We start from the raw sequence: 13,940 nt of genomic DNA, 5'->3' as shown, positions 1-13,940 counted from the left end.
TCTCTCTCTTCCAATTAAATATAATTTTAGTAACTGCTCTCATAAATTATGGAGGTGATGCAACAAACTCATACAATGTCCCTATTAAAATTAAGGAGGCAGAATTGACTCAGTTCTGATAAAAATGGCTTTAAGGTGTCTATGTAAATTTTTTAACAGGTGACCATATGACCAGTGATCACAAGACAGAATGGTCCCCTCAGTGAAAGTGGTCATTTCTACTACTACAACTAGCTAGCCACCAAGTTACTACCAGATGACTGAATAGTGCCACCTGTCACAATAACAAAAATTGATTAACTTCCAATATCAGCTCAGGCATCACTGTTTTAATCTCAAAATCCTATCTGTGCTCAATTGAGCAATTAGATAAATGAATGTGTTTTAGTTTGTTTTCCCCCCCATCTAATAGTCACTGATGGTTCTTTTCCACAGGGGGAACAGAAACTAACTAGTGTTTCTGGAAGGACACATTTTGCTGACGCACAACTTCCCCCCTGCTCTCATGTGCTAAAAGCAAACTACTATCTTAGATCCTTGGGGGAATGACTTTCTGGTAAAATGTAAAGACTTAATCCGTGAATAAATCCTATCCTAACTGAATTCTATGCAAAGTGACGATAGTAAATGTGACATGAAACATTACTAAATAGAGTACAGGTTGTGGAAAAACTCGCAAGCATAGTACCATTTCTCACATCAGCTACTCAACATCAGGTGAAAAAAATTCTGTGACTGGAGACTTAACAAGCCAACAACCAGATCACTGTGAATATAAATAGTCAAGTCAATTCAAGTCTACGCCCACATGAAACAATAACTGAAAATAGCTAACTCACAAAATGTTGTCAATCACTCACTGACCTAGACAAAGTATGTCCGAGGTCAGGAGTTGGAAATCAATTTGTCGATCGGGCATGCTCAGGATTCCAACGGGGCTTCTGTGGGAGCCGGCGATATCCCACATGCCCCGCTGTGATGCCAACCCAGCCCATAGGCACATAGGTGGAGGAGCATAGGGCACTGTGCCACGCTGGGCAGGTGGGAAGTAACATAATAAAAAAATAACAAAAGAGGCCGTTTCTGGCTTCTTTGTGCGTGCGCTGGATTTGGGTGTTGTGGGTTCTAGCTCCAGCTGAAAGTCGGAGCAAGGCACGTTGCTGAGAAATGGGCTAGCCTCTGCATGTCTGCGATTAGTAACAGCACAGGTTGGCAAACACGCACACATACAATATCTCTCACACATATACACAGGTTTCTCCGGAGCGTAGCTGGTGTAAAATGTCACGCTGGCAGGAGTCCCATTGAGTTAATGTACACTGGTACTGGAATGTGCACATGTACACACTAACAGACACACATACATAAACGCATACACCAATAGTTCTTTCCCTCTCAGCCTGAGCTACTTCTACTTCTACAAATTTAGTAGAAACTTGTAATTGGAAATGATAAAAGGAGGCCTTGTGGTCACCGCTTCTACCAGAAAAGTGTCCGATACAATAATACCGGACAGTGGGTTCACTCTCTGTTGGGCTTGCAGATTTACAGAAACCAAAGCCCTGTCATGAGCTGAGTTTGAAAGCCTGAATTAGACAAGGAGGACCAAGTTTGGAGAGAGATATCCTAACAGGTGCCATACTGTACGTCCCCAGAGACACAGCCAAAAAGTACTGGAGAATGGTGTTCAGTTTACCCTCTGCTCTGTCCTGAACACTAACACCAACAGAGGCACACACACACACACGCCTCTGGGGACAGGCTTTTCTGGAGGCCCAGACGGGTGAAAAAAGGAAAAAAAGAAGGGGTGAGGGAGGGAGAGACAGACAGACAGACAGACGGAGGGAGAGGCGGGTAGTGATTTACAGAGGCTTTTGGCAGGACATGCTGTCGGATCAACAATGGAGGGACACAAGACCTGAGGGGAGGGAGGGCCAGGGTGGGGTGGCAAGAGAGACGGAGCACACACACACACACACACACACACACACACACACACACACACAGAAAACAAGAAAAGTAACAAATGAAACACAAACAGGGAGAGAGGTGGAGCACTCTGACCCCAGCTATCTGTGTGAAGTGGTGGGATGGTGTATCAGGACGCTGTGCCCACAGGGCCACCCTGCTACTGCCCCCACATACCCCCCATCCCACCCACAGTGTGCCACGGCCCCCCCCACCACACACTCTGATCTTATCTACCAGCTGCACCCGGGCGCACTCTTTCCCTGGCATACAGCGGGATATTTTGCTTGGGACCAAGCCCTTCCTAGTATTTTACAACAGGAGCCCCCCGGCCGGCGCTAGGCACCGGGCGCGGGACGGCCACAACCCTCCCTCCCCATTCTCTGCTGTAACTGGAAATGCCAGCACTAGTGCATCATGCATACAAACAACCCTTCATAAGAGCTTTGTCCTGCTATATTGACTCAAAGACAGCAAAAATGAAAAGTGTGGTCTCCAAAAAGGACCTCAAAGTATCAAGCTTGTGTGGTCACTGCAACCAGAGCATGTTACACAGTCTGTTATGTCGGAATCATCTGTTCAGATAACAGACGCTTTTAACCTCGCAAGACCTCTGGGATTCCATAATTACAGGCTCCAAACCAGGGAGAGGCCAAAGTTAAAGCTTGGCCGCTAACCAGGCAGACATGTTTCGCTGTTTGTGACACAAATACCAATATGTTACCCGTTAACTGGGGATGGAAAAGAGTTAAGAGTTATTGTTTATGTTAGGTGAACTATAACATAAATGGTATGCCTCGTGCAAGAGTGGGGATGGGCAAGTGTCTCAAAAAACAACTTGTATCACCACTACCACTAGACGCCATTTTTGGCCAACGTGGCATGAATATTAAAAGAATGTCTAAGTGAAGAGACAAAGAGTATAAAGTGGGAAATAAATACATACCACCAGCTAACCATTTGTAATTATTAGTCGTGGTTGGTAGGTTTGTGTCTCAACCAGCCACTTTGGCAGGTAATCAACTATAATTTGGAAGTCCTTTTCTATTCCAAAAAATCTAGTTGGCTGATAAACTGGTGAAAGTGGCTGGTGAATCTCGGGATGCTCTGTACACAAAGAAAGCTAGTTTCCTGGTTTGCCCCGGAGACAGACAGTCAAGTGAACCAATAAAAAGGTCACACCTCCACTTAGCATTTCCAGGTGCTCCTACCTTGAGTGCCTGGGCCGCGATGCCCCCAGGCGGTCCTCCTCCCCTCGGTTAGCTTGCTCTCTCACCACACCAACCTGGACCCCTGGGAAAAACACAAACACCGCACATTACAGACACATCAGTCAAAGGCTTCAAGTCTCTCCACTAAAGTACAGGGTGGACTGGAGGTAAACTGGCATGGTAGAGGGACTTTAAGAAAAACGGCACAATTTCAGCCTGAGGGAAAGAGCAATGGTTAATGTGTATTATGCTGCAGCTGAAAGTCTTCTTAAACCTTAACAGGTGAAAGCATTGGTGTTCAAACATCTTTCGAGAACAAACACTCAGTATCCACTATATTACGTACTTCTATTTAGCACCGGGTAGAATGTAGACTGCCTCCGGAGCAGCCTACATTATTTATGGCATGGATTCAAAACGGTGCTGAAAATGTTCCAGAGGAATCTTGATCTACTTGATCAACTCAACTCCTACAGATTTGTCGGCAACATGTTCATGCTAAGAACATCCCATTCCACCTCAACCCGAATGTGCTGTATAGAGTTGAGATCTGGGGACTGAACTAAAGTCACTGTCACGTTCCTGGAACCATCTTGAGATGGTGGTGCATTATCCTGTTGGATGTAGCTGTTTGAAAACAGGCTAGACTGGTCATGAAAGGATGTACCTGGTCGGCAACCCGTGGCGTTCAAATGCTACTCATTTGAAACTAAGGGGCCTAATGTGTGTGCGCCAAGAAAATCTTCCCCACACTATTACACCACCATCACCAGCCTGTACCATTGGAGTGGAAGGCAGCATGGTCTTCTGCTGCTGTAGTCCATCTGCTTCAAGGTTTGACAAGTTGTGCATTCCGAGATGCCTTTCTGCACGCTGTTGTACTAAGATGTAATTTGCATACTTGTGGCCAGCCTGTTAACTTGAAAGAGTCTCGCCATTCTCTTCTAACCTTTCATCCACAAGGCAGCTCTGTTGACAGGACTGCTGCTGACTTTTGTTTTTGTTTGTGTATGCACCCTTCTTGGTAAACTAACTGTAACTGCGGTATTGCCATTTTCGAGACTCTTGGCTGCGGCCATTCAAGTTGTCTACTCTGCCAACCACTTTGGTAAATGACCAACCATCATGGAAGTTATTTTCAATTCTAACAAGTCACGTAAAGTTTATTTATAGAGTCCTTCATCACAAAGCATGTCTCAAAGGACTTTACAGAGAACAACAACTAATCAACAATCAATCACAAAATAAAATGATGCAACACAGTATGCAACAATAAAGTGTAGCTCTGGGTAAATAGTCAATCTGGGATCCACCAACCGCTGTGACCGGAGGGACAAAGGGTTAAGCATCCTGCCGTGGTTATGAGGATGACAGGAGAAGCCAGTGTAGTAACTGGGATGTAGAAGACCGTGTGTGGGGCCTCTGGGAGTCAGCATGACCTCAGAGGTATTTATAGACTCCTCCATCCCAGCCTAAAGCCGCACTGTTGTCCCTCATTTGATTAGTCTGCTATTGTGTCTGTTCAACCCTGGTTACTCTGTGTAGGCGAAAAAAACAACCATGAGGCAGCTGTTGATCTCTGGTTGGACCACAGAATTAGACTTGACCGTCATCTGTGTTGCTGGGAAATATCTGTAAGCAGATTTCAGCCCATGCCGCCCAGGAAGATGTATTTGTTTTGTTTCCACCCAGAAATATTTTTCAAAATGTTCTTTAATTTCAATCTCAAATTTGTCAAATTGACATCACATTGTAGAGAGTTGGCAATGCAATTGCCATTTCGCAATGCACAGACCAAGAGACCAGCAGCTCATCAGCTCGTGACATAGCCCTGTGTAACTAAACACAGAGTGAGAGAAGTAAGAGAAGACTGAGACACAGTTTGGCATCCTTTGTCGTCTACCTAATTAGGAAAGTTAGCCTACACAGGGATTTAAGTTTTCCATCCCTATAGTGGCAAAGTGTGTGTGTTTGAGATATACAGGCGAGTGATGGTATCTGCAACACTCAGACCCCAGTTCACCATTGGACTGTACTGGACACACTGCTCTCACTGTAGGTAAGGACAAGTAATGAATCCATAATCCATGACAGGCCATGATATATTAAATCACAGTTAAGGTGCGTCATCGTCTGCAGCTTTTTGTTTAGTCATTACAAACTGCTTTCCAGTTTAGTGGTAAATTAGCAAAGTTCACAATAGCAACTCCAACTGCAATTGTAACTCGCGGCAAAAAGAAGTTGAAATAACTGATAAGAAGTAAACAATAAGCCTGCCGCTTAAAATATTAACCAGTTTTCACCTGCTTAGTGCCTTTAACCCAAATGTCACCCTATGAGTTTGGCCCTAAAATTGACAACACAGTGGCGATGGCAGAGTTATACTTCCAGTCAGGTTTAAGTGTAACTTTATACGGTAATGCCAAATCTGCATGGGGATGGGCAAGTGTCTCAAAACATCATGTATCATGAGAGCTCAAATGTCAGAGCCTTTTCCTCAGACAGCAGCCCAGACTTTCACACTTCCCATAGATTTCACAAGAGCTTGAACTTGGGCAACTAATTAAAAAAAAAAAAAGACAAATGGTAGTCTGGCAAACTGGACATTTCTCCTTTTCCTTTCTGTCCTGTTCTACGACACACAGACAGAGAGGAAAAAAGTGAACAATGAGCCATGACCTAATGACAGAAGTCCATAATTCATGGAAGCATTCGGAGGAAAAAGTGTTTTGTTGCCATCGTGCTCTCAGCTCAATGTGCTTTCTTTATCACTTCCCCTCCTAATCATGGGGCATTATAGCTGGGCTTTGTTCCCCACCATGGTCCCATCCAGCAGTTTATCACTGTGACCATTGGCCTTGTGTTTAAGTCTATGACCACCTGCCCTTCCTTTGCTCTCAGAACAGTCCAGGCCAGAACCTCCACCTTTGTTTTCTTTAACAGCCCCCCCACCCCTTCTTACAGGGTTTCTGAACAAGTCCCTAATACACCTTGCAGAAAGAGAAAATCTATCTATACATTTGTGATATATCTTGATTTGATTTTGCATTCATTTATGCTGAGCAGGTGCAGAGAGACAGCAAGTGCAAACAACTATTTCTGTGCAAGTTAAACCATTAAAATACAGGTCCGACCACCTGTGCCAATCACAGGAGCGTGGAGAAAATATGCTTTTAATGTGAAAGGTAACAGAGCAACTACGCAGCTAAACGAGCCAAGTTCCCTTCATCTAAAACCTCAAACTCAATTCGAGCTCGTTGAAACATGACTCACCCAAACTCACCTGTCAATGCAGAAAATGTTCTTACAGATAATCCAGAGCATAGGCCTCAACTGTATCACAGACACCGCTATGTTTTGAGATGACGCATGCAAACGTTACATCTCAAACCAATGAGGAGAACTGCTGACATTACAGGTGACTATGATCCATCCAGGAGAAAGTGCGAGTTAATATGGATGAGATCAGGGGGCGGGGGAAGGAGGAAAAGAGGTCTACAAGGACTGAGATGACACACTGGATAGAGGTGTGTGTACTGTGGGCTGCGTCCTGGGAAAAACCCATGAGAGGGGAAAAATGGAGGGAAAGGGGGCGGAAGAAAACAAGAGTCCGAAAGATCAAACGTGTGCCGAGTTCTAAGTCAGGCCACATGCTCTTGGATTAACAGTGGCATTGCTCGACGGCCTGGGAAAAACTGCTGATACCACCATCCAAGAGATTAGACCACATTTTTACTTAATAGAGCTGCTTTATGGCACAAAATTACACTTGGCGAGGTTTGGTAGATCTAGACAGCTACAACAGATAAGTTTACTATTCAAGTTTACATTTTTGCTGGCAATAGCCTTCACTGCCCAAGCCTCCTTCTTAAATATCAAAGTAAAGATGGAAACGCCATCTGTATCAGAGCAAATAAAAGGTGAATAGCATTATAGATAAGCTTCAAAGCAACCATTTTGAGGTGTACAGGTGATAACCAACACAAGAATTACAATCTGCCAAGTCGTTATGGTACAGACATTGGTGGTGAGATGGTTGAGAAGACCTGGTCTTCATGGGATATGCCCTCTCTGCATGTGATTTAACTTCTCATGTTCAGCCTTTGATGGTTCCCAGCTCCATCTTCCTCCATGGCAGAATGAACTACTCAAGTCGTCTTTACACAGAGCAGCTCAGCCGGGGAAAAGGCAGAGAAGACGCACCGTCAATTTGTGTGTAAACATGCCCCTCCCACAGTTTAAAGACGATCATACCGGGTAAAACATGGCTAAAGAAGCTTGTGGAAATTAATCATAATTCTATCCCGGCTCTGCTATGGCATTTTTAGCCAAAATTAATTTCTGCTGTGTCTTATTTCCTGTCGTCGTTTCAGTACAAGACCTTTATCAAGACATTTCTCATAGCAATGAACTAGCCTATTTGTCTCTCAGGGTTGATGGCGCTCAGGTAAACGTCATCCACTAACGGATTTCATCAGCCAATGAAATTTGTACAGACTGCATCAAAAGGTTCTCAGACACACCCACAACAACGTAACCTAGGTGATTTCAACGCACATTTGTCTGTTAAGTTGACAGATGCTAAGTTTCCCATGTGAATGCACCTTAGTTAAGGTGGTAGTGGCTGACTAACCTTAACACTTAAATAAATAACATGCACACATAATGTTTTCTGTCTGCCATTTCTGTTGAACGATACAAGGGTAAATAAATCATTAAATTAGTTTGCATGGGGCTTGAAAAGTCTAATTTGTATCAGCTTTCTTGTAGGTTAACAAAGTATACCAGTAAATGCACGGAGGAAGGCAGTGCAAAAGTCATGGTTTACAATGGCATGAAGAAAATAATTTGAGGTTGTCAACAGATCAACTTAATGTGTATATAAGAGATGTTTTTTTAGGGTTTTACAGTCAAACTGATGTATTTTTGTCAAGGCAGCTATTTATGCTCGTCAAGTGCTGCAGGAAACCCTGAGTGTCTTGCACTAGGCTACATTTTAAACCACCAAATATCAAGGCAATTTAAATCAGCAAAGGAATTTTGACCCCTGATGTACTCGTCCAATCGCTTAACCCTACTCTCAGGTTTGCGTTATTGCGTAACATTTCACAGTCGATTCTATTTTCATCCAAAGTGCTTAATCACACTTCCATTGATGCGGGGCTCTGGTTTGTCCTAGTCTTGTTGGAGGTAAACCGCCAGGCCGGCACTAGAAAGATCTGTCTTTCTGCACCGCTGCTCAGGGGCTGTGAGAGCAAACAGTGCGGGGCTGCTGAAGGGACTTTCACCATGTCAGGATATTTCTCACCCCAGCTTTGAATCAACACTGGCAGGCCTTCCATCACAGGCTGCTGTCTTTGAGCTCACCTGTGAAAAGTCTTCAGGCATTGGCTCAAAGGCCTGTGGAACAATGGCACCTCGCTTCTTCAACTCAACCTAAACTGCTTCCAAATCTCCAGTTTGGACAGGACCCCAAGCTCTCTCAGGGAGAGGGTGAAAGTTCAAAGGTCAACAGGGCAAGCTCAATACCAGGGGTTGTGATGACCATGATCCTGAACCTTTTTGACCACTGACCAAGTAGTTACACTCGCTCTTCAAAGAGGGCAATGTGGCTCCAGACATAACACCAAGGGTATCTTTTATTAATAGAGAAACTACTTTGGTGGCCGACCCAAGTCAGATTTTCTAAACTAATCCTTAGATATGTATGTAGCAAAACTGAAGCATGAGCATAGACAGCAAGTCTATGCTATACCGGTCTGGGACAGGCCCAAATGAATGAAGGAACTGAGATAAAAAGCAGATGGAGATGGGTTTTAGCACAGCCAGGCTAATCTCTTATTAGCAGACTTAATTCCAAGTTGTCACCAATTAAATAAAAGAGAGCAACCAACCACTCACATCAAGTACCATATCTATCTCCCTAATTAGGCACTACATTATCAAGGCAGTCTAACCCCTGTAAGGGAAACCAGAAAAAAAACTTTAGTTGGGCTAAAAACTTGCCTGCACTACGATGCAAGGTAGGAAAATAGCACTATCCAAACGTTGGCAAACCTTCTGGTCTTCCAGCAAGTCTGTCTACCCTACCAGCCATTCTGGCAGTCAACTCACCATTATTTAGAGGTCTTATGCTATTGAATGGTAATTAAATGGTGAAAGTAGCTAATGAATTTTGACAATATATCCACCACTATGGTCGCTAAACAAAGAAATAGACTACATTTCTTTCACTGATACACTGAGTGTTTTTGCTTTACTGAACATAGAGAGCTCTAACCCACAAATTCCCTCAAACAGATCTCTAGTTTAATCACACATAGATCGAGTTTTAACTTTGAAGTCTTTGAAATAAACTTGTCAATGAAAATGGAAACTCAATACATGATCTGGTTATCCCTGGTTTGTGAAATGTGAGGGCTCGATGACTCACCAGTTGGTCGTCTCTCTGACTAGGATGCAGTTGTGCTCGACTTCACAAATGACTCATTTTTCCCCGTTGAGGATGAGAAAAAAAACACTAATAATCCATTATATCATGAGTGGATCCCATTCAGAGGAGAAATATTTCATTCAGGCAGTGGATCCTAATCGTACCAGTGTTTTTTGACATCGAAATTGATGTCAAAAAATTAATATGGAGGATCCCTTCCATATAAAGAGAGAAAGTTCCCATGCACATATATCACATATTGTGTGGTCGAAGGATACACAGGTTTTATGTGTCTATGTGGGCACCTTCTTTCTTTATATGCACTTTAAAGCTTAGGGTTTGGTTTCGTGCACCACAAAGGAGAACGCAGCAGTGTGTGTGGATATCATTCCTGTCTATTAAAAGGTCACATTCTCATTAAAAGCCACACACTAATCATCTCCTTAGCCTCACTGTGGCAAGCTAGAGGAGAAAAAAGAAAACACAGCCAGTCCATTGCGATCATACTTCTGAAATTACTCATTTATTATAGTGAGCACCAAGATGGGCTCTGTGAATATATGAACAGGACAGCTCAAGCCAAGGTTGCTTACTGTTACCTATTATGTTGGACAAATCTAAGTGAACTTTGCTCCCAATGGACCCAGAGGATATAATTCCCAAGCTATTATTATTTAACATTAACTTCTGATAACATAATTAAGAGAACAAAGGACACTATGTTGAAAAAGAAAATCCACAGGCTAACCCTGTAACAATGCATGCAACGTCTACCAAAATCATTTTTTGGTCCTTGCTTTTTTAAAACCAATATCTAAAAATAACCCAATAGCTCTGCACATATGTGTCTGTAAGATAAAAGTTTTGGCAAGGGAAAGGAAACAAAGCAATACAAAAGGAAAAGTAAATAAACTGAAGGAAAGGGTAGTTTCAAACTTGGAGAACAAATACTTAGCTATGTACACAGTAACATATAGCCCTCCACTTCCTCGTGGTCTTATTTTCTGTCCAATCATTCATTGCTTTTATGATCCTATCTGCTACAAAAACACCCACAAATGTCAATGGACTGCGTTCATTAAGTTTACTTTACAGCGGCACGCAGGAACTTTTCAATGGGAAGGAAAAACGGGGGCGGGTATCCAAACTTACCTCAGCTGCAATTGAAAACATGAGCTAAACAACCACTCACCATAATATTTTGACTGAATAATGGCCAGGTCATTCAGCTGGAAATAAATTCTTATTATCCTGAGCCACATGAACAGCAACAGACCAACCAAGGCTGTGTATTTCTCTGTATAAGAGTGTACTATTTGCATTTACAGGGATAGCAGTGGCTTCTTAAACATATAGGCCTATTCCTTATACAAGTATGGCAAGATGATGAAATTACCCTAGTCTCCTACTAAACATATTATACTTAATATATCTTACTAGTTTGTGCCAGGTTATCCTATTTAGGGATATAAACTGCAGGTGTGACAGCACCTGTCCAAATGTTGTCAAATTAGTATTTTTGCATGTGAAGGAGCCCTCTGGTTTGCTTCCATTGTATTTTCTCTTCAGTTTTTTTGTTCTGACAGCTGTTATTAATGCATGGTGATGAAATTCAGCATTTCCCTGGCTACTGATGATTCAATTCACCTAGCCTTGTCTACAACACATCCTTGCTTACTATTAGAAAGCAGATAGATTTGACAGGTTGTGACAAGCAATGAGGTAAAGCTGTGAGAGAGGATGTGGTCTGTTGGGCAAACAGTTCCCCTTGACACGCAGTCAGCCTCTGCAGCAAAGTTCTTCACTGTGATGAAATGATATAACCAATATTACAGTGGTAGCTAACCTCAAAGTATGAACAAACTATTACCTACAGTCACTGATCATCATAGGGCAACCCACCACCAATGTAAACAACCATTCGAGTTTCAGAAAAAGCATTCATTTTCGTTCTTCTATCCTCATTTAACTTACATCACGTCGATACTATCTGGATGGTGTATGCTCGGACTTTCTTATCGTAAAAGGGCTGCATCAGTCTAAAAAAGTGGGTAAACATCATTCTGCAGATAAAAGTGGATGTGCTGAGTTTATGTGTTGCATTAGTTTAGGTTAGGTTTACCCTCCACTAACATTACATCTCTGCTGATAACACTAGCTAACGTTACATGTCAAATCGCTAGTATTGAAGCATGGCTGCAATCCCCAGGCAGACAGAGAAGTAGCTTGATCCGCAAGACAAGAAGATCTCGCTGGCTGTTGGCTAGCTAGCTAACGTTAGCCAAGCTTCATTGTTAGCAAACTAGTCACTGACTAATAACAACTATGTGTTTTTCTGACTGTCTTACTTTCAGATGCAGGCAGGGAATGAGCGAAGATTAAAAATCATATTTCAGTGGCAACCCTAGCTAGCTTTGCTACGTTACATTACACAGGCGGGGAAAGCTGACGTCCCCATAGCAGCTAGCCTAGCTACCGCTTTAGCTCTAGTAGCCCTGGTAGCTAACAACTGACACATGGGTGATGACAGCGATGTGGACAAACCGCAACATTTTCAGAATAAGACACTCACCCAGAACCACCCGGACACTTTGAAGATCACCTACGAGTCATAGTGAGACGAAAGCAGCCGTTATCTGAAGCAAAACGTCGTTGAAGAAAAAATCGGACTAGGTTTGATAGAAAAATGTGCTCGCTACACACAAGGAAAGGGGAAGGTGTTGTGTGTTGACAGCTCAGTGAAACAGAATGAGTGAGCGGTGAACTGGCCTGAACTGGCTGTCTGACGGCAGGAAGTGACACGCCGTGACATCAGAGGAGGACCTACGCAAGGTGAATAGCGTGCCTAGTCTGCTTAGAATAAATATTATTATAAGGGGGACATCTCTATTCTCATTCACTCTCTCACTCTTAGCTCTGTTCATGCGCCAGGCAGGCTAATGGCAGCACATGACTGTTTTTCCAATCTGGGTCATAGGCATCATGCATAATACCATCTGCTCATAATCTATATACAAATCCATGTGATCCAAGCTCTGCAACCCAGCTTCCAGCGTTGGGAATGAATATTTATGATGGCCCACCTCTTCAGAGATCTAAATGGCATGGTATCAGAATAAATTAACACTGCCTGAATGAGATTTTGCTTCCCCTCACTGTTCAGCAGCGTGCAGATCTTGCTTTCAAAGGAAAACAAGAGGTGCTGAAACACTGAAACACTCTTCTTTTAGATATACACTGCTCTCACAGATATTGCATGACACCTGACATGTCCCACTCCCTCCTCCCCCTTCTATGGCCAACTTGCAAGGTGAACAAAATGTCCTGCAGGCTCATTCAGAGGGGCTTCAATGCAACGAGCATCTTCCATGCCATCTGCAGTGGAGCGATCACTGACGCACAGGCCAAGAAAAACAAAAAGGCCCATTCGCCACTGATGCTTCAGATGTCCTAATCCTTGCTCTTCGTCACTTGTGCAAACAGAATTCCACCTAATTATATGGGACAGGACAGTTTGTTTTCATTTGGCCCAGTCTCAGAAGGGACAGAGATGAGGCCCAGAGACAGGGCAATGCTTGCTCAGCATTCATCATGACATCAGAGGACATCAGGGTGCAACAGGGTGCAAACATGTCACTCAGTTGTTTTTTTTCCTGAGGCTTTTTGTTTTTACAATCTGTCAAAAATATAAAAGTGAAAAGCAATGACATGTTGGTTTATGTCCAAGATGGTTGCAAACATATGAAGTTATTTTGAGTACTTGTTTTGAACAACCAAACAAAAAAGTCTATTATAAAAAAATGTGAATGTAGGTCTATTGATTATACATATTTTGCAACATGAGCACCAGCCAAATTGGCATAATATTGCTCATTAATCACCTTATAAAGCATCTAAGCATCTATTTTCAGACTTTACCAAAATGCACGGCATGAGTTTTCTTTACCCATCAGCCACATTATATTGGCCCAAGCAGTAGTAAGCACCGCAGGAGGCTATTCATTACGGTTTCTCTACAATTGAAGTTACATCCCACGTTTAACATCCAAAGAGCTTGGCTTCTGCCTTGCAAATTAAAGCTGACATGCCAAAATGTATTACAGGCAAAACAAGAGAGAAATAAAGATGTATGAAGCAATGACTGAATTATAGATGTCAAAGATATTTGCCCCTTCGGGTCATGTTCACAGGCTAAACGAGGGGTTAAATATCATGAATTTCTTGTGCGGGTATCAGCAATTGCTTAGTTACCGCTCATTACTTGTTTCCCAGTCATTTGTCTCAGTCAGACATGTCACCAGAGGAAATGTAACAGGGAGGAGAAGAAT

The 13,940-nt window shown here is 42.9% G+C and overlaps 1 protein-coding gene across 1 annotated transcript in view; it reads right to left on the bottom strand.

Moving 5' to 3' along the window:
• atp13a3 (ATPase 13A3) overlaps positions 1 to 12,311 on the bottom strand; it is a 48,890-nt gene extending 36,579 nt beyond the window's left edge. Inside the window, exons 1-2 of the mRNA XM_071528706.1 lie at positions 12,185 to 12,311; positions 3,180 to 3,261 (exon numbers count right to left, since the gene is read on the bottom strand). The gene's annotated coding sequence lies outside the window, so the exon portion shown is untranslated. The remainder of the gene's footprint in view (positions 1 to 3,179; positions 3,262 to 12,184) is intronic.
• Positions 12,312 to 13,940: the final 1,629 nt, after the last annotated feature.

This window comes from Centroberyx affinis, unplaced genomic scaffold (genome assembly GCF_046629955.1).
Source record: "Centroberyx affinis isolate AG114_WGS23_722 - 3 ecotype Tasmania unplaced genomic scaffold, CSIRO-AGI_Caff_v1 ptg001712l_1, whole genome shotgun sequence".
NCBI classification, from domain to species: domain Eukaryota; kingdom Metazoa; phylum Chordata; class Actinopteri; order Beryciformes; family Berycidae; genus Centroberyx; species Centroberyx affinis.
The sequence above is the reverse complement of the archived record's forward strand: the minus strand, read 5'-3'. Positions and strand labels throughout refer to the sequence as shown.